Source organism: Poromitra crassiceps, assembly GCF_964638095.1.
Source record: "Poromitra crassiceps genome assembly, chromosome: 3".
In the NCBI taxonomy this organism is placed as follows: Eukaryota; Metazoa; Chordata; class Actinopteri; order Beryciformes; family Melamphaidae; genus Poromitra; species Poromitra crassiceps.
This window is the reverse complement of record NC_139625.1, coordinates 46,789,726-46,815,995: the sequence shown is the minus strand read 5'-3', so window position 1 is coordinate 46,815,995 and position 26,270 is coordinate 46,789,726. Positions and strand designations below refer to the sequence as shown.

Sequence of the window (26,270 nt, the reverse complement as noted above, 5' to 3'; positions counted from 1 at the left end):
TTTCTGTTGTTTTTAACCCTCCTTGTAGTCCTAAAGATATGGACTCCACAGGTCTTCAGGAGGTCCATGATAAAATAGAAGAAGTGATCTTGGTTGCTCAAGGACTGAGTGAAGTCAGCACAGTCATGAAGGACCTGTGTGCCAGCAACACCAGTGGTGCCATGCTGGTTCTGACCCACACCATGATAACACACATGAAGGATGCCTTTGGTTGTATTGTATGCAAAGGTCTGTAACATAATTTGTTGTTTGGTCTATATTAAAGTCTACCTTTTTAAGCGGGATCAAATTGAATGTCCAAGTGAATCAAGCATTAATTTCTGCTTTTCCATGTTATAGTGAAACTGTCCCTTGCCATGCTTTTAAACATGTAATATGTAGATTAAAGGAACAGTTCACCCAGAAATTAAAATTCTGTCATCTACTCACCCTCATGACAGTTAAAACACAAGTAGCAAGTGGGTCTCCATTGACTTTATATGCACTGTATTGAAGTCAATGGAGAGCCACTTGCTACTTGTGTTTTAACTGGCATGAGGGTGAGTAGATGACGGAATTTAAATTTTTGGGTGAACTGTTCCTTTAAGTACAGACAAGATAATATATTGAACTCTAATCTTGCATGTGTATTGTCCTTTTTATTTTCTTCATCAAACAGGGCTAATGGAAGAGCCTGTGATTGCCATCTGCTGCAAAAGCTTTGTTGGCTGCAAAACCTGCGTTGACCAGTGGATGCTGACATCTGACCAGTGCCTCAAATGCAGGGCAGAGGAGTTCTCTGTCAATGTACACAGGCTGACCAGTCTTGACAATGTTCTCTCCATATTGGCTGGTGTAATTAAGATGTGATTCATCGAGGCGGTGTCACGTCACCGACTTGAGTCGGTCTGTGTAGGAACGCTGAGGGGGGCGGTGGGGGAAGTAACCCATTCTTTCTAGGCAGCAGTTAGCATAATAGCAACTAGCCCAGACAGACAGGATCAGCAGAAGACTTCTGCCCCAGCAGAAGTCTGTTTAGATAATATGCGTTCACTGCGGTCGATGAATCCCTGATCCTGTTTTCCTGGGCTGGGCTAGTTGCTATTATGCTAACTCTGCTGCCTAGAAAGAATGGGTGAATTCCCCCACCGTGACCCCGCCCCCCTCAGCATTCCAACACAGACTGACCTGTTCTATAGCCCTTTAAGGCACTTTAAGTGTGATTGTATCACGTTCTGTGAATTAAGCTTGACTACCTCTGTTACATCTGGCACCTTGTTCTAAGACCAGTTGGAATTTTGCACTTGAACAGCTGTAGAGGATACAGAATAGTTTTATTTTTATACATTTTTTGTATTTCATGTTGCACTTAAGACACTTTATTTTACATTTTCATGCATATTGTTGCGTAATGTTTATCAGATACAGCAATGCATCTTGGAAAGGTACGAAGTTATAGTTTACAACGTTGTCTAACAAAACTGAAATATCAGGGTACTCTGCAGCAAAACGTTGTTCTGCTGATATTTTGTCCTCCTCAGTTGAGAAGGGGTCAGTTCCAAAGCAGGAGACTCTAGTCAGTGAAGAGCCAACATCCTGCTGGTACATGTCTGCTGCTTGGGAGGCATGTGGCAACAACTCCTCTCCTAGTTTTTTTGGACATCCTCCTGCTGCCAAACGATTTGGTTTTCCTTTGCCTGTGAAGCAAAGCATAGGTCACAAAATGTCAAGCTATTGTTAAAAATCACTGTGTCAACTTTAAAATAAAAAAAAGGACTGGATTGTGTGATACATTTTTTCTATGTAACTCACCTGGGATTCTGTGTGCATTCCATGCATGTACAGCTCTTGTTATGCCAATCTTGCACAGCTCAGCAGTAAGGTTAGATGTACAATATCTTGTGACATTGTCGTCCATGAGGACTTCCTGATCCTGCAGCTGCACGAGGGCCTCCTTCACTGGGTAATTTACCCGGTTATTTATCTCCACCCACATTCGCTCTACCGTATGATTCTGTAGACAAGAAAAGGGTAGAGAAAAAAAAGTTAAGTGTTAAATAGCTATATATTCCAATAACAATCATTGCTAGAGTTTGTTATTTTGTTCAGTACCAGTACATAACATCTCCAAAGCTTAGTCTCATTTTGGGCATTAGAAGCCACATTTTGTACATTAAGGAGACCGTTACCTCACCTTTGTTGACTGAGTTTGGAGATATGGTTGCCTTTGCAAGTTGTGTCTGTGGTTAGACAGCATCTCCTGCATGTAGAGGGACAAGTAAAATTCCCGACCATGGTCCACCCTGACCTGGTCCCACATCCCATATTCAAGAACTGCTGATCTGTAAAATAGTGAAACATGACTCAATCAAATGTTGACTCATCAAATGTTAAGTCTGCAATGTAGGATAGACCAACAATATTGCAATCTACTAGTGCACTGTTTGCACAATTATTAGCCAAGTTGTATTTTTGTGACTTATTGAAAAGAAGGGTGGCTATATTGGTCACAGATTTTTTTTATTTTTTTTTTATGTCAAATGTTTATTTGGAAATGTTTAGTTGTTTGTTTATTATTCTCACTTTAACAGAAGAATAAACAGGTGAGATGGGAACATTTTTCCATTCAGTTGGATAATAGTTCTACACACTTATAGTTGCCTAATAATTGTGCACACAGTAAAACATGACAAAAAGATGTCATTAAAAACAATCACAAAAGTTGGGAAAAATGACAGAAAAAGGTCACAAAAAACTGTTTCAAAAAATCTCAAAAAACATGTTGCAAAAAAAGTCACAAAGAAAGTCAAAAAAAATAGAAGTTGTGAGAAAAGTTAGTCTTTATATTACATACAAAAGTAAAAAAAAAAATCTTTGTATGTAACTAACTTTTCCATGGACTTTTTTTTCCATGGACTTTTTCACAAAAAAGTATGCCTGCCTGAATTTTTGCCCTAGGGGGTACTTGGATTCAGAAATCAGAGAAAGGGGGTACTGAAGCCAAAAAAAGTTGAGAAGCACTGGACTAACCTGTAAACTTCTTCATATATCGTGAGGTTATTTTTGACAGGCATAGTTGCGTGGGCAACGACCTTACTGCTGTACCCATCTATTGCGAGAACGTGTGTCACTCCGAACATCACCAATTTTTCATTCTGGTCGATGTGGATTTTGTGTCCCATGTATGCAGCACTGTAGGGGACGGGGTTAAGGTTACGTGCGCCCTTTGGGGGAAAAGTAAGTAAAAGTTAGCTAGTAAAATACATTATACCATATACCACAACATTAAAGGCTTGCAAAAGATACTTACACGTTTGCGCATTTCGTGATAGGGACAATGAGTTGTTCTTAAAATCTTCCCCACCCGGCGTTCACCAGCAACCACTCCCATTGCAGACAGGTACCCGGTCATCATCTTTCGACCATATGTTGACCCTGTCTGATGAATCAACAGAAGTAAGCCGTGACATGTAGGTCTAGTCTTCATGGATTTATATTTCATAAAATATACGTAGTCTAGAAATAAATCAACAGAGGTGGGTAGAGCCAAAAATTGTACTCAAGTAAGTAGTGATGCACGATATATCGGCAATCATATCGGTATGGCCGATATTAGTCATTTTTTAATATATCGGTCATATCGGTATCGGTCAGATGTTGCAATGTTAATATCGGTTATCATTATCAGCCAAATTCTTCACATTGATATGAAATAATGCAGTAAATCTATGATTTATGGGCTTTTCCAAAGGCTTTGCAAATAAAGAAATGCATAACTTTTTCAAATTCAGTGTTAACATGTGTTTTTCAGTATGTACAAAATGTGATGATCATAAAAATGTGGTTTTATACAGATCATATCGACATCGGTAAATATCGGTTATCGGCCATAACAGCAATGTTAATATCGGTTATCGGCATCGGCCAAAATTTTCATATCGGTGCATCCCTACAAGTAAGAGTATTGTTACTTAAGAATAATATGACTCAAGTAGAAGTAAAAGTAGTAGTAGTAGTAGTAGTAAAAGTAGTCATCCAAATAATACTTGAGTTAAGTACTGAGTAACTGTTGAGTAACATCTGATTAATTTGTGCATTTAATCAGACAAAAATACAAAATAATAATCTTCAGGTACATTTTAGTACTTCCAATGAATAAAATAATAGAATAAATAAAAATGAAAAATAAATTAAATATTTACAAAATAACAAATTACAGCACAAGAAACACTGAACCGTCAGAAAACGGACATATTGCATTTACATAACCTTTTAGTACAGCAGGTGAACAGGCGGTAAGCACCTTGAAGGTGTCAGCGACCCTGGCTATGCTGAGAGGACTACGTTATCTAGTTGGCACTAAAATGCCGCTGAATAGAGAGCTCCAGGGATGACGTATTTTTGTAGGCTGAATGCGGAAGTCCCGAACTTCCTGGTTCTTCACTGTTTCTGTCTATGGGATTTTTGAATGGGTTTTTGGCGCGATGCTTCAAATAATGTCTGTGGGCAACGCAAGTTTAATCAAACGCGAACCAAGGTTCAGCGGAATAATCTTCACACATGAGGACCACTTTCATGAGTTTTGAAGCGTAACTGCGAGCCCTAGAGGTAAAAAGCTCGTGCTAAGCTAATCCAGAACTACACACAGTGTCGCATAGGCGTCCACGCATTGATTGCGAGAGAAAGAATTTCCGCGTTCACTCGTGATGACGTATAATATCCGCGTCGACATTGTAGTCTCATTTAGCCGTTTGCTAGCTAGCCACCCTTTTAAAGGCACATAAAAGCTTCAAAACTCATAAAAGTGGTCTTCATGTGTGAAGATGATGTTACTAAACACTGGTTCGCGTTTGATTAAGCCAGCGTTGCCCAGAGAGATTATTAGAAGCATCGCGCCAAAAACCCATTCAAAACTCCCATAGGCGAAAACTGTGAAGAACCAGGGGGCTGTTAGCATCGATGATTTCCGGACTCGTTCCTGGAGCTCTCTCGCCAGACTAACTCGTTACTACCCACCTCTGTACATCAAAGAACACCAAAATAACCTACCTGATTAATTGCCCTGCTGATAGCAACCTCTAATTTTGTGTCGGATACATGTCCCCTCCTGGAAATGTTGTGATGTCCACAAAATCTCCTGACACTCATTTCAGAACATCCTTGCTGCACACCTAATTGTAATAAATTCGTGGAAATGTCCGCGTGTGAGAGATTTTGAGCAATCATTTCTCTAATTAAATTTCCATAGGGCTCGAGGGACACCATCTCGTCCAGACAGTCTTCAGACTCCTGCCGCCAACCGAATCTGCTACTGTTGTGCTGAAGACGTGCTAATCGCGGAAAAAGGCTAAAATACTGCTTCCGGTCATACTGCTTCCGGTTCACCTTGTAATAATACGGATATTAAGAAATCCCCGCATTTTTGCATTTTGGATTAACATAGATTGGATTCTTCGTGTTTATCTGGGAATATAAAAATCCATAATAGGAAAACAACACAAAATCCAATTTTATGGCTATATTTTAATGGAAAACGGCTCTTGTTTGTTTGTTTAAAAATATTGAAAAAAGAAAAATGCGTGTTTTTTTGTTTTCCGATTTGCGTTTCAGAATTGGAAATAGAATGAACGGAAGGTACACGGACCACAGTCACTTTAACCATTCATTTTTGGCATCAGTAAGACGTCAGACCCCTTCAAACTCCTCCCTCCGTGTGTGTTCTTCTTGGCTGCAGCGGGCGTGTCACAAGCTCGTTTCTGCTGCTGCTGTAACCTCGCGTCACCAGGCTCACTGCTTTGCTGCTGCTCCTGTCTGCTGGCGGCCGCTGGGCAAGTCTGGATGGGCTCGCTCGTTTCTTGGGGTTTCTGTTTGAGAGCTTTGATGAAGCTTTTGCGATTCTGGTCTTATTTATGCTGCGTGTTTCAAAGTGTGTTCCACCCGTAATCTATTATTCAAATTTGCAAAACCCCACCGCCAGCTCCCTGCGCGAAAGCGAAAGCGTTTTCGCCAATCCATTTTCATGAGAATGGCTTCCTCACACTGCTTTTTGCTTGCCTTCCTCTAGTCTGGAGAGCACTGTCGCCACTTAGTGGGTCGGTGGAATGGGTTGTACACGTTCGGTGGCTCCAATATTTTTATAGGAGACGTGGGGGGCATTGATCCACGTCCCACCGTCAATTTTTTTTTTTTTTTTTTTTGACGACTCAACTCGTCATTGGCAGTCAACCGTTGGATTTTTTTTGACGACTCAACTCGCCATTGGCAGTGAACGTGTTAAGTAATTCCTCCAAATCCTGGTAAAATGAAGCGCCATGTGATGGAGGATTATATAGAGTCACAATGTTAAACTTCATTTTTGTTGATAGCATTGCATTAACTCATTCATGGCCAGTTTAGGACTGCCAATATTTAGCACAGGCCAAAGATTTTCATAATTGTTGGTCATCTTTCAAGACCCACAGTAAATTATCTATTAGCACCAGAGTGATTTGCAATACCTCAAAATGAAGATGTACGTCTCTGGGTTCACCAGGAAAAAAAAAGTGAGCTTTTAGCATGTTCTGTACTCTACTTATATCCATTTATATACACCCTGTTTTCACCCAAAAGGTCTCTCTGAGATGACAAACAGGAGAAAAGGCAATTTCTGTAAAATACACATTCTCAAGCAGAACTCGCTCTCAATTCTTTTATTTTGAACTGTATTGACATCAGACATGTAAATACTATTCGTTATGACACAAATGAAAAAAAAAAAAATATATATATATATATATACACATGAAGTGCTTTTTTTTTACATTCAACAATACAGCAGTGTGAGTGAGTGTGTAGACAGACACACAGACAGACAGACAGACAGACAGACAGACAGACACACCGACAGACAGACAGACAGACAGACACACACACACACACACACACACGATCCCCCTTCGTTGCGTGATTTCTAACCCCACATAGGATAAGCAATAACCACGCCCTGTGGCGCCGGGATTGGCCAGGAGCAACACTGGAGGGCACGCAGCCCAGCGATTTCATGAACCAACTGAATAGCTCTTGAGAACGGACAGCGGGCTGCTGTGACTGCCTTCTGCCCGCTGCTGCCTAGCTGTTCGTGTGTTTATTTTGTTTTGTTCTGGTCCACCCGTCCTCGTCCATGTCTCCCTGTTCTATCCTCCCTGCTATTTGATCGTTCCCGTTTTCCCCTCGGCTATTCAACACGTCCTCACCGCCCTCTGATCGATCATTTCCTCATTCCTCCGATGATCAAACGCATCTCTGGATTACTTTCTCCCGTTTTCTCCCGGCTGGCACACAGGAAAGCGACCAGCTCCTGCAGCACGCCGAGGGACGTTTCAATGGCGTTTCTCCTGTCTGCACAAGGAAGCGTTTTTTATCCGTTTTCTGCTTTTCCTCCTGCTCAATTTCAAAACAACAGCTGCGGTATGTGTTTGTTCACGTGTTGTCTTAGATGCTAGGGACCTGATACTATGTCACAGGCTGAGGAAGTGTTTCAACTACGCTCTGCAGTAATAAAAACAAAAACACGTCAAACACGTCATTGGCCCTCTGGGCTATTCCTGATAACACGTCAAAGACGTCATTGGCCCTGAATGAGTTAATGGCCACACATTCTAAAGGCGTATCCAAATTAATTTCATCACATTTAAAAATATCTCTAATGTAAATCAGCGCTCCACCCCCCCTTCCCGTTAGTCTGTCTTTCCTATAGCACACATAACCAGGTACATCAAGTGTTGGGATATTACAATTTAGCCACGATTCAGTTAGACATAAATAATCCAAATTAGAGTCCGTCAATAGGTGTTGAACTTGGTCTCGTTTTGATATAATGCTTCGGATGTTTAAATGTCCTCCCACGATACCCTTTGGTTTGATCTTGGAGTCCCATATAACCTTTGCATGTGGCGTTTTACTGTGGCTTTCCTGCATGTTTGGAACCCTGACTGCCACCTGGTGGCTAACTCTTGTAACAGAGGGCAGCATTTGTATTAATAAAATATAATGGAATTCATTTGTTTATTTTAACTCATTCTCTGCCAGGGTCATTTCGGTCTGTGTGCTCCCAGTGCCAGGATTTTGAGCATATTTCCTGATCTTCCAGGACCCACAGAATATTCTGTGCTAGGAATAAAATTACACAACATATCTCACAATAAAGCAGAGACTCTCTTCTTACCCCTTGTAAAAAACTGAAACTCTCCCATGTTTCCTTGTTTAGTTACAAGCAGTGGAAGTTAGCTTGTTTTCACTAAAAATGCCCTCCTTGGGAGATAAATATGAGAAAAAGAGGTTTTTAGTGAAGGACACCGTTTCAAGCAGAACTCTCTTTTGAGCCTTTTATTTTTTGCCTCAGTGACACATCAGACATATACAGTATTTGTTTTCCCAAATAAAAAAATAAAAACTAAAAAATAAGAGAATGTATTTGAGGGAGCTGTGTCGGTCTTAGCTTGATAGCTTGATAGCTTGATAGCTTGAGCATAAACAAATGGAACGAACCCTTATGTGGTCACACTCACACACTCTCTCTCTCTCTCTCACACTCTCACACACACACACACACACACACGAATAACGAGTGCTGTAACGTTACCTGCTGTCACGTTACCTCTCATAACTAACGTTAGCGTTTGACGTATCCATGTGATTCCCCCTCCCTTGAGTGTGACAGAGCTCTCCCTTGAGAGGGAGAGCTGGCAAGAGGAAACGTGAAGCGAGTCACAAGTTATAAACAATGCGTGACAATTATACTCGAATGTTGTGTGTGTGATCATTTCATCTCAAACGCGATACAAAAAATAGGCTAGTTTTTACCATCGTCATCGCTCTCTCCAAGTGGCACCCATTTCTCCTCCTCCGATTCATCTGTGTCAGACGGATCAGAACGCTGTGAAGGGGAGCCTTCGTCACCATGGCGCAACAACAAAAACGCCGGCGTCTTCCTCGCCATCGTCGCCATCCGAGAACGACTGGGTCGGACTCTGTTTCGACCACAGGCTCCACCCATAAATACTAAACTAGCGGGTTCCTTTTATCAGTTTGACTTGAAACAATGTCACAGGCTGGGAAAGTGTCTGATGTAATGTAAACACCCAAAACATGAAAGTATGTCCGAGTACGTCTTTGGCACAGAACGCCATTGTTAAAAGTACGTCCGGGTACGTCTTTGGCAGAGAATGAGTTAATTATGGATCATAATACAATGCACTTTATTTTAAAAGTAGCCACACAGTGAGAAAAAAGAAAGTGAGAAAAAATATATCATGTATTGGGGGAAAAAGTGATGCATCGATTCAAGATGTATCGATAATCGGTTTATAATCGAATCGTAGCCCTCTGAATCGTAATCTAATCGTGAGGCCAGTGAAGATTCACAGCCCTACTGAAGGGGGGCTTAAGTCCATTATTTAATACATGTATAGGATCCAGTGTGTGATCTCATGTCATCACACTGACTTAAAGCCCCTCCCCTCCTGAAGAAAGAGCCATCACTTTTTAGTTTTGTCCTCCAGTCATCTCTTCAGAACTCCTCATATCTCCTCAAATAAGGTGTTCTCACTCCACTCACTGCTGCTTAAAGTAGTGTTAAAACTAATAACCCACTTCAAACACATGAAAGCTATTTGATTCCATTAGGCCTGTGTGGACGGGCGGGCAGATAAAATCTCTTCAAGACTTCAGCGTATTTGTTGAGGAATGGTAGATTTTCAATTAGAGTGAATTCATATATTTTTTGTATTTGAGAAAGGATGGCGTCCGGCGTCCATGTTGCTGCTCTGGTAGTTAGAGCCTACAGCAGCAGAGGCCTGCTGTGAGATAGAGCTTATTAATTGACTTGACTACAGTATGGTGGAGGATGGAGAGAGGCCAGCTGAATTTGTAATTCTGTATTTTTGAAGAGAAAAAAGATGAAAGGCAAATTGTGTTAAGCAGGTCCGTCTAATGTGTGATTTGGAAGCCTGGAGCATCTACTAGTCTTTGAATATGGCAATGAAGCTGCTTTTTAAGGTGTGTGTGTGTGTGTGTGTGTGTGTGTGTGTGTGTGTGTGCGCGTGCGTGTGCACACTTTGTGCGTGCGCGCGCACGTGTTTGTGTGTGTGTGGAAATACGCATGCTTGTGCGCTTGCAGTTTTACACATGTGTATATTTGAATATGTGGATTATCACTGGTGTGAGGTTAAAGTGTGTGCACTGTGCACATGTTTGTCTGTGAGTGTGTGTGTATGTGTGTGCATGTGCCACATGTAGCAATGAGTGTGTGTGTGTGTTTCTAAGTGAATGTGCATGTGAATGTGTGTATGGTTGTTAGTGTGTGTGTGTGTGTGTGTGTGTGTGTGTGTGTGTGTGTGTGTGTGTAATTAGCCAGCTGTTGGCCGTGTGGCTTTTGATTGACAGACAGCGGTTGGCGGCTGCAGTATTCATGAGCGTCTTTGCTTCACATTTCAGCCATAATTAATAGATTCACATGCCTGTAAGGTCTGTGAAATATTAACAAGATCACATTAAACACACACTCTCTCTCTCTCTCTCTCTCTCTCTCTCTCTCACTCACACACACACACACATACACACACACACACACACACACACACACACAGGTAGTAACGTTGGCTGCAGATAGAGGAGGGGAGATAGGCTGTCTTGTCAGAAATTAGGATGCCCCATCCAGTCAGTGTTTGTACTGGTGTAATGTAACTGTTGCTTTTCTTTTACAAACGTGATCCACCAGCCTGCAATACGCCTGCTCCACCATAAGGCGAGTTGCAAGCAGCCCCTTCGTCATAAAAAGAGGGTCCACCGAACAGAGGAGACAGAGAGAAGAGAAGGAGAGAGGGGGGGGAGAGATAGTTGCTGGTGGGCGTAGCGTCGCTTCCACAGGTCTTTCAGTCCTGTCTCATGTCAGCTTGATGCAATAAAGAAACACACCTGTCAGAGAGAGGCAGGTGTGTGCGTGTGTGTGAGGGAGTGAGGGAGAGAGACTCCCTTGGAAGCAGTATTGGAGTTTAGTCTTTTTCCTGGCTGATGTTCCTCCTTTGTTAATTTGGATACGTGCACGGACACGACAGCGTACACGCCCGCGCTTACGTGCTCAAGCATGCACGTAGCGGCGCGGGATTAAAACTGAAAAGAATATTACAGCACTCATGTTTTTATACAAACTGTAGTGTACAAAACCACTCATGTGACATGATCTGACATCTACACCTCGGCTACAGCAAATACTGACATGATCAGAATTTAATTGCCCAATATTACCGAGTGATTCACTTATTCCCCCCCCCCCCTTCTGTCGTTCTGTGTGGCACTGCAGTGCAGTTGTTTTCATGCGAGCCTGGCGTGTCCTCAGTAACGTCGGTAACTAACATTAGCCTGGTGTGTCCTCAGTAACATCGGTAACTAACATTAGCCTGACGTGTCCTCATAACATCGCTAACTATGACAGGTGATGATAAGGTAACGTTAATCAAGTCCTTTTAATGTAACGTTACTTATTAGCGTTACTTAATCACAAACCTGCACGGGACGGGATTGACATTTTGTCAATCAAATGTACTTCAAACTTTGGCGTGCTGTAGGCAGCCTACCTACCTCGTTGTGTCCATAAAAATGAGGGCTATCCAGTCCATAGATGCTGCAGTCGACATGGTCGACATTAACGTTAGCTGCGCAGTCGCATGGATCTACTAAATTATCGCGCGGTCGCACAAACCAAAACAGAGGTCCATGTGTCTGACTGTGATGACGTGACGTTACACAAACAGAAAGAAGGGGGCTCTGCACTGCTCTGCTGCTGTCAATGCAGCTGGGCTCCAGGGATTTAAAGTGACAGTGAAAAAGGGTGACGGTCAAAAATTGATGGTCAAAAAGTATTCGGCTCATGCGTCCTGGTAGCTCGCATACCACGAAGGCTCGGCCCTTCGCGCGGCCGACCCGGGTTCGAATCCGACCTGCGGTCCTTTGCCTCATGTCATCCCCTCTCTCTCTCCCCACCTTTCCTGTCTGCCTCTTGTCCTATATAAAAATAAATGAAGGCAAAATGCCCCCCCCAAAAAGTACTCTGCTCGAAATTGTTTAGTGAACGGCTAACTAGCCGGCAGCCGGCGCTTATGGAAAACCCTGCACACTTAGAGGCGACGTGAAATGTGTCCTTAGTACTTTTGCCATCCTGGCTTGTCCTCCTCCATGCTAGCTGTCAGTCATCACATGAAAACGCTGTCATTCGTTGTTTTTGGTTGTTCTTCGTGTGTGATGGGGACATCACACACGATTAACACGATTAACCACACGATTAACACACGATTAACATCGTAACACTAAGAGGAACATCTAGTTTAATAATCAAACATTAAACTAGATGTTCCTCTTAGTGTTACGATGTTAATTCTGTTGGGTCTCATGGATTACTACTTTAATCTATTGTAAAAAAAAAAAAAAAACACTTTTATTTTGAAGGCAAAATCACTCAACCGAAAGTGAAGTTGTAAGAAATTGTTGCTCATTTCACAGAGGCATTCTTGCGGTTTCTCCATCACACACGGAAGAACAACCAAAAACAACGAATGACAGCGTTTTCATGTGATGACTGACAGCTAGTTTGAGTGATGACAGCTAGTCTGCAGGAGGAATGACAACGTTTTTGTGTGAGACGTGAGGAGTGATGACTGACAGCTAGTTTGAGTGATAACTGAGGCAGGAGGAATGACAACATTTTCGTGTGAGATGTGAGGAGTGATGACTGACGAATGAGGACTGATGATTGACGAGTGACGCCGTATTGTGCGATGACTGACGCGTGAGGAGTGAAACAGTAATGCAGGAAGAATGACAGCGTTTTCGTGTGAGGACTGAAGGTGTTTCAGAGCACACTTGACATGGTTTACTAGGACACATGACAACTGACAACGCTTAGACTGAGGAACGATAGCCTATACTCTGACGGACGAGGACGCCCTAAAATGGTTGCCGTACAACCGCCGCTGGTCAAATGACGATCTTCTGCATGTTTTTAGTGGGGCTCCATATTGATAAAGGCAAACGTACGCCCATCCAACACCCCGACCAAAGCGCCCTTACTGGCCACCGTATGTCATTGTCACAGTCTTGTGGCGTTGATTTCAGACGCTGTGGGGTACCCAGTGTGTTGGCAGTGGGCCGGCACGGATTAAGGTGCTCATTGGCCCCTAGGCTACTCTTTGTTATGTGCCCCCCCTCCCCACCCACCCACACCTCCCTGATCCAATGTGATAGACAGGCCAGATGTGTTTGTGTGAGTGTCTTTCCCTGCATCTCTGTGTGTGTGTGTGTGTGTGTGTGTGTGTGTGTGTGTGTGTGTGCGTGCGTGTGTGCGTGCGTGCGTGTGCGTGTGCGTGTGCGCATGCGTGCGTGTGTGTGTGTGCGCGTTTGACAGCCAGTCACCTTGCAGCCTGAGCTCTTGGCTGCATGAATAAACATGACTGCCTGTCCACATCCGCTCACAGCTATAGGACCCAACTATTCTATTCTATTCTATTCTATTCTATTCTATACTTTTGTTTTGTTTTGTTCTTTTCTGTTGTTCTATTCTTGTCTGTCTTTCATTTTTTCTATTCGGTTCTTTTTCTATTTCTATATTCTATCCTATCCTATACCTGGAGGTCAGAAGTCAAAGTTTAACCATTAAGAGAAGAACTACAAATTGACATTTTGATCATTTGAGGTAATTTGATCATTTTGAGGGAGCAAAAGAAAGGGCGACAGACGGCGTGACAGCGAGAGAGAGTGAGAGAGACAGGCAGAGCGAGAAAGATAGTGTGTGTGTGTGTGTGTGTGTGGGTGTGATAGAGAGAGAGGGAGACAGACAGGCAGAGAGAGAATGCATGTGTGTGTGTGAAAGAGAGTGACAGAGAGAGAGAGCGCAGAGTGTGTGTGCGCGGGAGACAGGCAGAGACAGAGAGTGCACGTGTGTGTGTGTGTGTGTGTGTGTGTGTGTGTGTGTGTGTGTGAGAGAGAGGGAGACAGACAGGCAGAGAGAGACTGCATGTGTGTGTATGTGAGAGAGAGAAGGAGACTAATGGCCCATTTCCACCGCTGGTATCAGCGCGGCCCCGCCCAGCTCGTCTCGCTTTTTTGTCTCATTCCACCGATCAAAAACCTGGACAGCCCGGGTTGAGTCGGGGTTGAGTCATGCTAGTTTTGGGTCGGGGTTGAGTCGTGCTAGTTTTGGTCCCTGCTCTGTTGAGGTTCCAGTGCTGTGAACCCGGTACCATACTGTGACGTGAAAACACTGCAGACGACTGATTGGTCAGGCATAATCGTGTCTACTGTATCTACTGTCAATGCTGGATACCAGTTTAGTGGGGCTTACCTTCTCTTCTGTTATTTCCATCAGTCTTTTGTGTTGCTGCCTTCGGCTCTGGTGAAATAAAATCGATCTCCTTGCTCAGCTTTAACATGACGGTGGTTTTCAATTGTTTTGAGAGAGAAAAAGTCAGCTCCTCGGGAAGCCCTACGTCGGCTCCGCTAGGCCGGAGACGGGGGTTTAGCGAAGCCGCGGTCTTGCCTGGTGAGTTGCCGCCGAGTGGCTTCCCTTCTCCCCGTAGCGTAACTCCCGTCCCCCGCGCAGCGCATGCATGTGAGTTTGAGTAACAACAAAGTGATGTCCATTCTCCTGGCCGGTTGTCACATTTGCCCATGCCATGTACACGTCACATGTAGGTCATTTAGAGGCACCAGTATTCCAGTTTAAAAGTTCTGTGTATGGATTTAATTTTAACGTTATACGTTATAGCCTACTACGGCTATGGGCGGAGGGCAGATATGCGGTCGCTATGACTACCAGGTGTGGGTGGAGGCGAGTAAACTTGCTATGGAAACAGAGTCTATATCAAGTAGAGATGAGTAAGACCAGGTTGAGTAGAGCTGTACTGTGCTGTTATATGTGGTGGAAATGAGCCGAGAGAGAGAGAGAGAGAGAGAGAGAGAGAGAGAGAGAGAGAGAGAGAGAGGCTGCATGTGCGTTTGTGTGTGTGTGAGAGAGAGAGAGGGGGAGACAGACAGGCAGAGAGACTGCATGTGCATGTGTGTGTGAGAGAGAGAGACAGAGAGGGGGAGACAGACAGGCAGAGAGACTGTGTGTGTGTGTGTGTGTGTGTGTGTGTGTGTGAGAGAGAGAGAGAGAGAGATACAGAGGGGGAGACAGACAGGCAGAGAGACTGCATGCGTGCGTGTGTGAGAAGGGGAGACAAATACATGCAGAGACAGAGAGAGTGTGCACGTGTGTGTGTGTGAGAGAGAGAGAGAAACAGGGAGAGAGAGGTGGCGTGACAGTGAATTGATGTCTGTGAAATGCAGGAGGCATTGAGCTATGTCAGGAACATTATTCACCAAGCAGACGCTACAGGCCTGTCTGTCTGTCTGCCTCCATGTCGGTCTGTCTGCCTGCCTCCCTGTCTGTCTGTCTCCCTGTCTGTCTGCCTCCCTGTCTGTCTGTCTGTCTGCCTCCCTGTCTGTCTGTCTGTCTGCCTCCCTGTCTATCTGCCTGTCGGTCTGTTTGTCTGCCTCTCTGTCTGTCTGTCTGTCTGTCTGTCTGTCTGTCTGTCTGTCTGCCTCCCTGTTTGTCTGTCTGTCTGCCTCCCTGTTTGTCTCCCTGTCTGTCTGTCTGTCTGTCTGCCTTCCTGCCTGCCAGAAAATGTTTTCTAGTTCTTGTCTAGTTTGGATAATGTCCAGTGAGTTTGGTTCTAGTGAAATGTAGACTATTCCTCATTTTCAAACTTTGGGGAGCTCTGGTCTCATGTGTCTCTATCTGGAGGCCCATGACATGAACCTGTGAGTCTGTGGTCTGTGTATATGCAGCGGTATTCCCTGCCTTCCAACACGAGGGTCGCAGGTTCGAGCCCCCATGTTACCTCTGGCTTGGTCGGGTGTCCATACAGGCACAATTGGCCGTGTCTGCGGGTGGGACGCCGGTGGGGAATGAGTCCTGGTCGCTGCACTATTGCCTCCTCTGGGCGGTCGAGGCGCCTGTTCGGGCAGGGGGGGGGGGGATACTGTGAGCGCTGTCAGTTGAAATGAAGCTGCTGGCAACTGCTGTATCAGAGGAAGCATGTGCTGGTCTACAACTCTCCCAGATCGGCAGAGGGGGTGGAGCAACAACCGGTCCAGAACAGCAGGGTGAATTGGCCAAGTACAATTTGGGAACGAGAACAAAATCTTGATCAAACTTGATAGAAAAGGCATATTTAGTGTAAGTCTGAGCTCCAGATCAGAAAAACACAGCCACCACAAAACATGAATTAGCCCTTAAATAAACATGCTAGCGGCACACATGGTTAATTAAAACTAACTCCAGGCAACACTGTGGCCGCTGCGCCTCCCAAAGCCTCTGACAGCCAATAGCTCCTGGACCCGAGTGCAGAGGAAGCCAATTAAAAGTTAGAGATCAGTCCAGCTTCAAATCAGCAATGATTTGAGAATTAAACGAGGCTGAAAAACAAATCAAATAGAGAGGTGTGTGAAGTCCTCAGGTTAGCCAACGAGCTAACATGGAGCCGATAATGGCCAGGGCTGTTAATGAGAGTTTTCTCTCTCTCTCTCTCTCTCTCTCTCTCTCTCTCTCTCCCTCTCTCTCTCGACAAGCTGTTGATTCGTTTTGTGCAGAGTCACTGTAAAAAATCATACATTACATTGTGACATACAGACAGACTTGTGGAGATTCAGCTGTGAAAGTCTCTCAGATTGGCTTTGATCTCTGGTCAGAAGGCTAGGATAGGCTGATAGACACGCCACATTTAGAAAGCACTCTCTCTCCTCACTCCCCTCACCTGTCGCTCGCCCTATCCCTCCCACACCCTATCTCTCCCCTCGGCAGGATCTCAGCCCATTTCTTCTGGTTATGGTCCGCTTGCTGCATGGAACAGATTTAGCTGCAATCCAGCTCCAGATAGGAGCAGAGAGCAGGCAGCAGCGGCCATATAAAAGCTCAAGAGTGGTTTTAATGTCGGGGTAATGGCTTTTAAAAGCCCCGTGCAGGCAGGACGTAGAGGTTAGAACAGACCTTAGCTTCCATATCTACTCTTTTTGTATGGGAAAGAGCGCCGCACCAAGCTCCATTGGAAATTCCAATGGTTTGATCTCGCCTCGCTTATCGGCAAACACAAACACCACGTAGAATATAACTTCCCACCTTATCCGAAACGTTAGGTTCCGCTGGGCAATTCGGCGTTTACTGTATGCAATCCACCGAGGTGCAGCTTATTTCAATAAAATGTGAGTTTTGGGTATTGTTTTGCATCACTGGCCCCTCGTATTGCATTTCGGCGGAAGAATAATGCAACGATAACAGATAATAATGATGATAATAATAATAATAATAATAAATATAGCTGCAAGCGGCGATGCAGGGTCCAAGCTTCCGGTGACTTGGGGGTTATATGTCAGATAATATAGACACTGAATTGCACATTTAGTCAGAGTTGATATGTGCACAATTGTACCAAGTTTGTAGTAAGTAATATGTAGTAAGTAGCAGCGGTGGTGGTGATGGTGAGCCAAATGGTGGCTGTCAAAGAGGCTTATTAAGCAATGGACTTTTTCTAGGCAAACTGTCATAATTTCAAATCCTAGGTTCCTGATAAGCTTAGATTTGTTAGCCATGAGTGGACAGCTTACTGAGGTGTTGCTTTTGTGGTGTTCCGAGTCCATTGGATGAAGATAGTGTGCTGCTTCTACACTTCTGATCATGGTTATAGATGTGCTCAGTGAGGAAAGGATAACTGTTCCTGAATGGTGATCCAAGTAATTGGTTGTCACTAGAGCTGTCGCGATTCCTCGAGTACCTCGAATAACTCGAATAATTAAATTGATCGAGGCCAAAATGATTCGCCTCGACACGGCATTTAGAGAGACTGTTTCTCACGGACGCTTACTGGTGTGGCACAGCGCTCTTCCTGTGTAAACACGTGAGGACACAGACAGACCAGAGAGCAGCTATAGCGACTAGCGAGCGGACCCCGCAAAATGGAACGAGGCGACGGAGGAAGCAGACAGGAGGAGCCGGGAAGGGAAGAACCAGGGCCAAAAAAGCGACCGAAACTGTCTAAAGTGTGGGATCATTTCACGCTGAAAAAGGACACGAACTCAGTGGTGTGCAAGTACTGTAACGATACTTTCATATCACAACAGTACCTCGTCAATGCTTCAGCACCTGAACCGTAAACATCCAGTCTACGCATCCACCAACGCATCTACGTCGAGCGGAGCAAGGTAACGTAACGTTACTATACACAACGCTAATGTAAATGTATGCTAATGATTGCTACTTGATATTAAGACTAGTAGTAGTTGTGCTGCTGGCTTGCCACGTTGCCAATATGACTATTAGTAACTGCATTCACGCTGCATTTTTGTGATGTGGCTTGCCGTTTTCTGTGAGAAATACAAAGCTCAACCTAACGTTAACCTAACGTTAGCGGCTAATTTAACAGCGTTGTGTGTGTGTGTGTGTGTGTGTGATCACACTAGCCTGTTGGTGTGTGAGAGAGAGTGAGTGTGTGTGTGTGAGAGAGAAAGAGTGTGTGTGTGGAGAATGTACATTTACACACCCTAGACCGGTCGACTCTTCTCATGATGATTGCAAACAACTATTTAATTGGTGCATTTTAGGCTCCAATTATTACACCACCTGACCTGTTATCTTGCTATTCTGATATTTGTGTCAATAATAGGCAACAGGTCTAGGGTGTGTAAATGCGCATTCTCCAGTTTTGTTATGAACTTACCTAATAAATATCAATATTAATTATTATTTCACCTCTTTTTCAGCGGATCACAGCGTACAATGGACAGCTTTATAAGGACGGGTCCATCATGTTCAAGTGAACAAGCAGCTGAGTTCAGCAATAGCATTTTGAATATGATTGTGACAGACATGCGCCCTCTGTCCATGGTGGAAGATAAAGGATTCAGAAAGATGATTTCGAGTTTCAACCCGAACTACACACTTCCCTCAAGGACCTTCTTCACGAATAAGATGGAGAAAAAAGTATGAGGAGGTCAAAGGCAAGTTGATCGAGAGGCTTAAGACGCCAAACATGATGGCACTCACTACTGACATTTGGACAAGTGTAGCGACAGAGGCCTATATGGGGGTGACGTGTCACTTTCTGAGAGAGGATTGGGAAATGGAGTCCCACTGCCTTACAACCATGCCCCTTGAAGAGAGACACACGGGCACATATTGCAGAGTGGATTGAAGAGGTTATGTAGGCAGTGAAGGAGAGAGGAAGTGAAGTGAAGGGTTAAAGGAAGTAGGCAGTGAAGGAGAGAGGAAGTGAAGTGGTGAAGGGTTAAAGGAAGTAGGCAGTGAAGGAGAGAGGAAGTGAAGTGGTGAAGGGCTAAAGGAAGTAGGCAGTGAAGGAGAGAGGAAGTGAAGTGGTGAAGGGTTAAAGGAAGTAGGCAGTGAAGGAGAGAGGAAGTGAAGTGGTGAAGGGCTAAAGGAAGTAGGCAGTGAAGGAGAGAGAGTGTTGTGAGGGACTTGGATTTTTTTTTTTCAATATTTTATATATAAAAAAATCAGCCCTCAAAGTCTTGGGACTTGACTTGGACTTGAGCTGAAGAAGACACTAGTTTAATACACACCAGTATGTGTAGAGACATTTATTTTTATTTATTTTATTTTTTAGGCACTGCTTAGCAAGGCAAGGCCCAGATTACGTCACCTCGCTCAATAATGACAGAAAAAAGAAAAAAAAGCACTGGTTGGGTTCATGTTAAAACTAAAGCAGTAAATATGTGCAATTACCTTGAGTTAATAAATACAGTTTTCTACAATTTAACTTGGTTGTGGTTTCCCCCTTTTTGCATGCAAGTTTGAAAGTGTTCCAATATAAACCACTAATGTGTGTACTCTTCCATTTTCCTTTGTTGTGAAGCTATCATACAGCGACCAGCGTGCTTGTGCACAGTTTACTGACATCACATTACAGGATTTCTGGGTCTTAAAGTTCAAATGTTTCAGTTATCTCCCGCTGCCATTTGGAAGCAGCAATGTGTGAACTTGCCTCATGCAGCTGTAAGGTAAATGAACGATGTAAACTAGCTAGTAAGCCATTCATTCATATTATTTAACGGTTGCTGTACACTGGAAGAACTCAAACGTCAGGTTGAAAAGATGACACTGCCAGTTCTATGCAATTTAAAAATAAAAATTTTGTTTTTTCTAAGAAATAAACTAATGTAGTTGTTTATTTGAAGAGATTTATCTTATTTTTTGGTGTATAGTTACGATAAGCCTTTGAAAACACAAAAAAGGGTTCTTATCCGATTACTCGATTAATCGATGGATTATTCGGTAGAATACTCGATTACTAAAAGAATCGATAGTTGCAGCTCTAGTTGTCACAATGAAAAGCCAATGCTTTTGTAGTAGTGGTGGTAGTTATAAACCTGGTCTGCATAAGCACAAGGCCAGAATTTGAACCATTTGTCATGAAATTAAATTCAAATCCTGTTACTAGGTACTCCACATGGTACATTCATAGTGTCTCTGTATAGGTATAACAAGATTACTATTCAGGTTGTGGAAATCACCCTCTAAGTCAAACTGTTAGTGGCTTAATAGGTTATCAGTTAAGTTACTTGTGTTATTCAGATGTTTTAAAAAGGTAAGCTTGGGCACAGTGGACATCTACAATTTGGCAGTAAAAGTGTAAGCTCAAGGTTGACTAAAGGAGTTAGGATATAATGCATACAAAACTGGGACAAAAGACAGCAAAGGAGGCAGATATATGATTCAAACAACACGTTTTCATTGCAAATAAGTTTTTTATGAAATGAAAAACTTAAAGTAAAAAGAAATGTATCAATCCATTTTGTCCTTGTGTGGGGCTGAGTCTGGGTTTCTGGACTGTGTGGAGGGACTGTCGAGTCTTGGAGTCAAGTCTGAGTCACGGCTATGATTTGATTGTCTATTATGTCAAGTCGGATGTGATTGAGCATGAGGTTGGCTTCTATTTCGTCTGTAGTCATTTGAGTTGGTGATTTTGTAAGCAGTGCTGTGATAAGTGCGAGTGGGATGGTGTATGATGTTTCCTGGTTATTGATGGACAGAGAGAATTGGATATGTGTTTTGCGGTTGAGTTTTTCTGTTTTACGGCATTGATTGCATTTGTGACATTTGTATGTGAGTCAAAGTTAACAGTAGTGATGGGTGTAGTACTTGTTTGGCAGAAGAGACTTCACCATAGATGGTTTGAGTGGTGGGTGGTGGGGGTTCTCTGTATGATTCAAGTGCAGTTGTGGGTGTTGTGGTTGGGGTGGGTGTCAGATATTTATTGGCTTTGTATGCATAGGTTGGTCAGGTCGTACCAGTCGTCGATGTCAGGTTTCCAGTCCCCCCACACAGCTAGGTCAATGGTTCCAGTTGGGTCACTGAGGAGGAAGGTTGTTGTGTTCATGCTGGTGGGTTTTACCAGTTTGATTACTTTGCAAGTGATGTTGATCTGTGGAAGAGCATGGCATAAACAGACAAATTAGTCATAGGAAGTAGTATGTTTAGCTTTTATAACAACTAGTTCACATTGACATGACCCAATTTGCATATAGGTTGACTTTAGAAAATCTGGAGTATGTAATTCAAATTCAAAGATTCAAGGCCAAGGTTCAGTATGTGGAATTTTGTTTTTGCATGATAAATGATATTGTATGTTTTTTCTAATGTCACTGCTGTGGCATAGGGTGCAAGAAAAGACAGTAGACTTACCTTTTGGAAGTGGTGTCCTTCATTCAGAATGGTGGTTGCTTGTGAAGAGAATGAAGACTCGTGGAAGGGGAGGGTTTTCAGGTATGAGATTTTTGAGTAATAGTTAGGTTTGATGTCTGGTGGTTTGTTGTTCCAGGGAGCTGTGTATTGGATGTTTTCCAGTTTGATTGGGTTTCTAGAGACAAAAGTACAGGCATGATGAGAATAGGCAGTTGTGATGAGTCACTGTCTGGATGGGTAAATGCATTGAGTGGTAGACAGTCTGGTTGTAGGAAAGCAGTAACACAAGTTATGGCTCTGTGTAAAGGGTAGGCAGATTAGGTAAAATGTATATGGGGTAAAGCAGTACAGAGAAGAAGGAAATGGATATTAAAATTGCTGCAGGTGTATAAGCTAGGAATGTAAAATACTTACTTGTTATCTTAGGCGGTTTTGAAGACAGTGTGCAGGTGGGTGTTGAATGATACGAGTTTTGTGAATTGACCGGGTTCTTGAATGACTGCGTTGAAATAGGTTTTGGAGTGGTCTTTGGTGAAGTGTTTTATTGCTGTGAGTTCATGGGTGTAACCTTCTACTTCAAGTTTTGCTTGTTTTGAGGAAGAGGCCATTTTCTGAAATAGAGGTAAAAGGCAACATCATTATTTCTGTAATCAAATCAATCTTACCCAAATCAGAATACTCATTAAAGTAATGCCCAAAGGAAACTAACAAAACTACAACTTACTTAATAATGCATCTGAAGGGAGAATAAACAAAGCAGTGAAACACCAACACAGCCTTCTCTACTGCAGTCAAGGACACACACTGATATGAGTGTTAGGGATGCACCAATCCACATATTTTCACTTCCGATCCGATACCGATACCTGAATTTGGATATCTGCCGATACCGATACTATACCGATACTATTCCGATACCAGGTCAGAAAAGCAGGAAATCCTGTAAAAATTCCCATCCTGAAAACAAAGATGCAACTAAGGGTTTCAAATTGAGTGTTAATATTTATTAAATTCCCAGACAGTGTTAAACTACTAGTGCAATGCCATATACACTATGAGTATCAAAAAACACCTGTCATATTAATCTGAACAGCAGATACAAATCAAGCAGACACACACTACTATGTAGCAACAAACATGGTTTTCAAGTGTCAAATATGAAATAAAGTGTAAACTTCTCTACACTGCCCCTCTCCAATAAATCAGCACAAACAATCAAGTACCCTCACTGGCTCTTGTAGCATCAACAAATTATAGTTGAAATAAAAGAATAGTGCAATAAGTACTGTAAACATTCACACTATCAATAAAACAATGTGCATCTAATCAGCACAAATTAAGTACATTCTGGCTCGTGTAGCAGCAACAAATCAAGGTTTTCAAATTCAAATATCAAATATTTGAAATAAAAGAAAAGTGCAATAAGTGTAAACATCTTACACATAAAACAATCTGCATCTGAACAGCACAAATTAAGTACAGTATGAGGTTTGGCATTGAAAGGTGACCTGGCTTAAGCTTAACACCAGAGTCTGTAACGATTCTTCAAAAGAAAACAAACAACGGGGAGTGATTTGGGTGATCTAGTCTAGTGTTTTACAAATCGCACTTAAACTTTGGCAGGTTCTTTTTGAGAAATATGAGCATTTCTGCTCTCTCTGCTGTCAGACGATTCCTCTTTTCATCCACGATATTGGATGCCGTGCTAAACAGTCTTTCACTTTCCACACTGGTTGAAGGGGCACTCAGGAACTTTACCGCAACAGCAGCAAGGAGAGGAAAGCGAGCATGGTTGTTTGCCCAGTACTGGAAAGGACTGTCTTTCTCACCCATCGTTGGTTCTTTCAAATACATTTGCATTTGGGTAACCACCGCCTGGGTACCCCCTGCTGCAGGTTCATCATGCTCCTCCAGAATTCTGTGAAACAGACTGGTGAAGCTGCTCTTACTTGTGCTTGGAGGAGAACCAGTGCTTGGACCAGCTTCCATGCGAGCAACCTTTTCTGCTGGCCTTGCCTCGTCCGTTGCCCCTGACTCATCAGCTGATGCCCTGCGCAGTGCTTCCTCCATCTTCTCAAGCTCTGGTGTCAGGAGAGCCTTCGCACGCCTGGCAGCTTCTTCATCTGTAAAGAATCTGACACAAAAATGAAATAGGTTAGGTTGAGTACAACTTATTTGTTGCTGCTACAAGAACCCTGCCTGCACGCATGCACACAGCCACCCACCCACACACACACAGCCACCCACCCACAGCCCACACACACACACACACACACACACACACACACACACACACACACACACACACACACACACACACACACACACACACACACACACACACACACACATTCCCCTTATCCAATTAATTGTAGGCTACATTAACAAATATCCACTTTAGGTAGTTTTGGTTTAGCATGATATAAGTTTTTCAGTTTAAAACTTAATAACATTAATAAATAGGGCATTAATAAAAATATGCCTCACCTGTCCTTGTATCGAGCGTCCACTAAAGTGGCAACAGCGTAGAGGGGTTCACTTTCGATGCTGCTGAATCGCCTGACGACAGCTTGGAGGAGCGTGCTTTTCATTGTTTTGATCCCGCTGTCAGTACTGTTCTCCTCAGCGAGCAGGCGTTTTAAAACGGTGACAGCTGGGATTACATCGGCTGCAGTGGAGGTCGCTGAGCTGATTTTCCTGGTTAACTCCTCGAAGGGTTCCAGCACAGTCACTGCTTTTTCCAGCAAAGCCCACTCGTTGGCTGACAGTGTTGCCGGCAAGGTGTAGTCAGAAGCATATGCACAGAGGGGTCGCTTCTCTTTAAGAAGGCTCTTGATCATATAGAAGGAGCTGTTCCATCTTGTTTGAACGTCTTGAACAAGACGATTTGGGGTGGTCGTGGTTCCCACACCTTGCATTTCAAGCTGCAGGTCCTCCAAGCGAGACTGTGCGAGTTGTGAATGTTGAAAATGTCCCACGATCTTCCTGCTGTTTGCTAATGCATCACTAACGCTGCGTTGTGACATTAGCCCCTCCTGCACAACGAGCTGCAGCGTGTGTGCAAAACAGCCCAGGCTAGGTACTGCCATGTCTTCCATCGCAGCCTTCATGTTACTTGCATTGTCGCGTAGAATGACATGCACTTTTTCCAGAGGGATCTCCCAGCGATTTAACATCTCTGTAATGGAGGCTGCGATTGTATCTCGGTTGTGTGAACCCCTGCATTTTTTAACCTGAAGCACCGCACTCTCTAGGCCATGTGTATCCGAGTCAACCCACTGCACTGTGAGGCTTATCAGCGACATTGGGCTGACATCTGACGTCCAAATATCTGTGGTAAAGCTCAGGGCTGGTACACCTTTTAACTTCTCCGCTAACTTGCTTGACACTCGGAGGTAAAGTTCGGGTAGCGCAGTCTCTGATAAATACCTCCTGGATGGTAAATTATACCTGGGCTCCAAGTGTTCCATCAGGCTGCGAAAGCCCTCATTTTCCACCACTTGAAACGGTTGGTCATCGAGTACAATGAAGTTGAGCAACTTCTCCGTAATGCATTTAGCTTTCACGTTGTCTGCTGGAAGTTTACCCTGCTTTTGAAATGATTCCAGAAGTGATTCCTGGCGGCTCCTTTCGTCTCTCAGCCCTCTCTGTAAAAAATCTTCGTGCTCCTTTAGGTGGTGCCTTTTCAAATGTTTGATAAGGTTAGTGGTATTGTACGATTTGATGGTTCTTCCGCCTCTCGGAACAACGGCTTTGCAAACGTTGCACTTTGCTGTCTTGCTTTGCGGTGTTTCGACAGTAAAAAAGTTCCACACAGCGGACATGTTGTGTGGAAAAGTTGGATAGCTTCAGTGCCGCTAAAATGCTAGCCTGCTAGCTGGCTTCTTGTTGTGTTTCTCCCCTCCAGTGCCATGCGCTTCCCTAGCTGGCCTGGCTGCAAACTGTGGAGTGGATTTTCTAGACGGAGGCGTATCTCATGCGTCTCATTGAGACACGCCTCCGTTCAGGAAATCCATTCCACATTTTGCATACCGCTCGCAGACTAGCCACAGCAGGCAGGAATCTCTTGTGCCAGTGGAGTCATTTCAGCAGACACCATGAAAGCACAGACATGGCTTGTGGATCGGAAATTTTCCGCTTGGGTATCGGACATTTCCGATCCATTAATTAGGTCGATATCGGAACCCGATACCGATACTGGATCGGATCGGCCCCATCCCTAATGAGTGTAGAGGCTGATTAGCCTCTTAAGTGCAGGTGTGTGGTGATCAGTCCAGAATTAGGTGCAGGTGTGCTAGGTAAGGGGAAATGACTGAGGTGAGGGAGTGATGGGTTATGGGAATTTGAGTCCGGTCTCCCAGCCCTGAGTCAATTTTGTGTGTGTGTGTGTGTGTGTGTGTGTGTGTGAGAGAGAGAGAGAGAGAGAGAGAGAGAGAGAGAGAGATACTGTTCAATATCTACTATTATCGGCGCCGCTTTTTGTACCCATGAAGTGGATACTGACCGCTATCTTGCAGTACAGTATAAC

The 26,270-nt window shown here is 43.7% G+C and overlaps 1 protein-coding gene and 1 long non-coding RNA gene across 2 annotated transcripts in view; one reads left to right on the top strand and one right to left on the bottom strand.

The window, feature by feature from the left end:
• Positions 1-26,270, top strand: part of npas3 (neuronal PAS domain protein 3) — a gene marked incomplete at both ends in the record, with an annotated part of 1,009,388 nt that overhangs the window by 286,323 nt on the left and 696,795 nt on the right. The gene's annotated exons all lie outside the window — the stretch shown is intronic.
• Positions 674-5,261, bottom strand: LOC310772931. Its single transcript, XR_014552525.1, has 6 exons — positions 5,029-5,261; positions 3,290-3,418; positions 3,010-3,203; positions 2,174-2,321; positions 1,792-1,993; positions 674-1,676 (listed from the first exon to the last, which is right to left on the bottom strand). It is a non-coding gene; the product is annotated as an uncharacterized lncRNA (long non-coding RNA).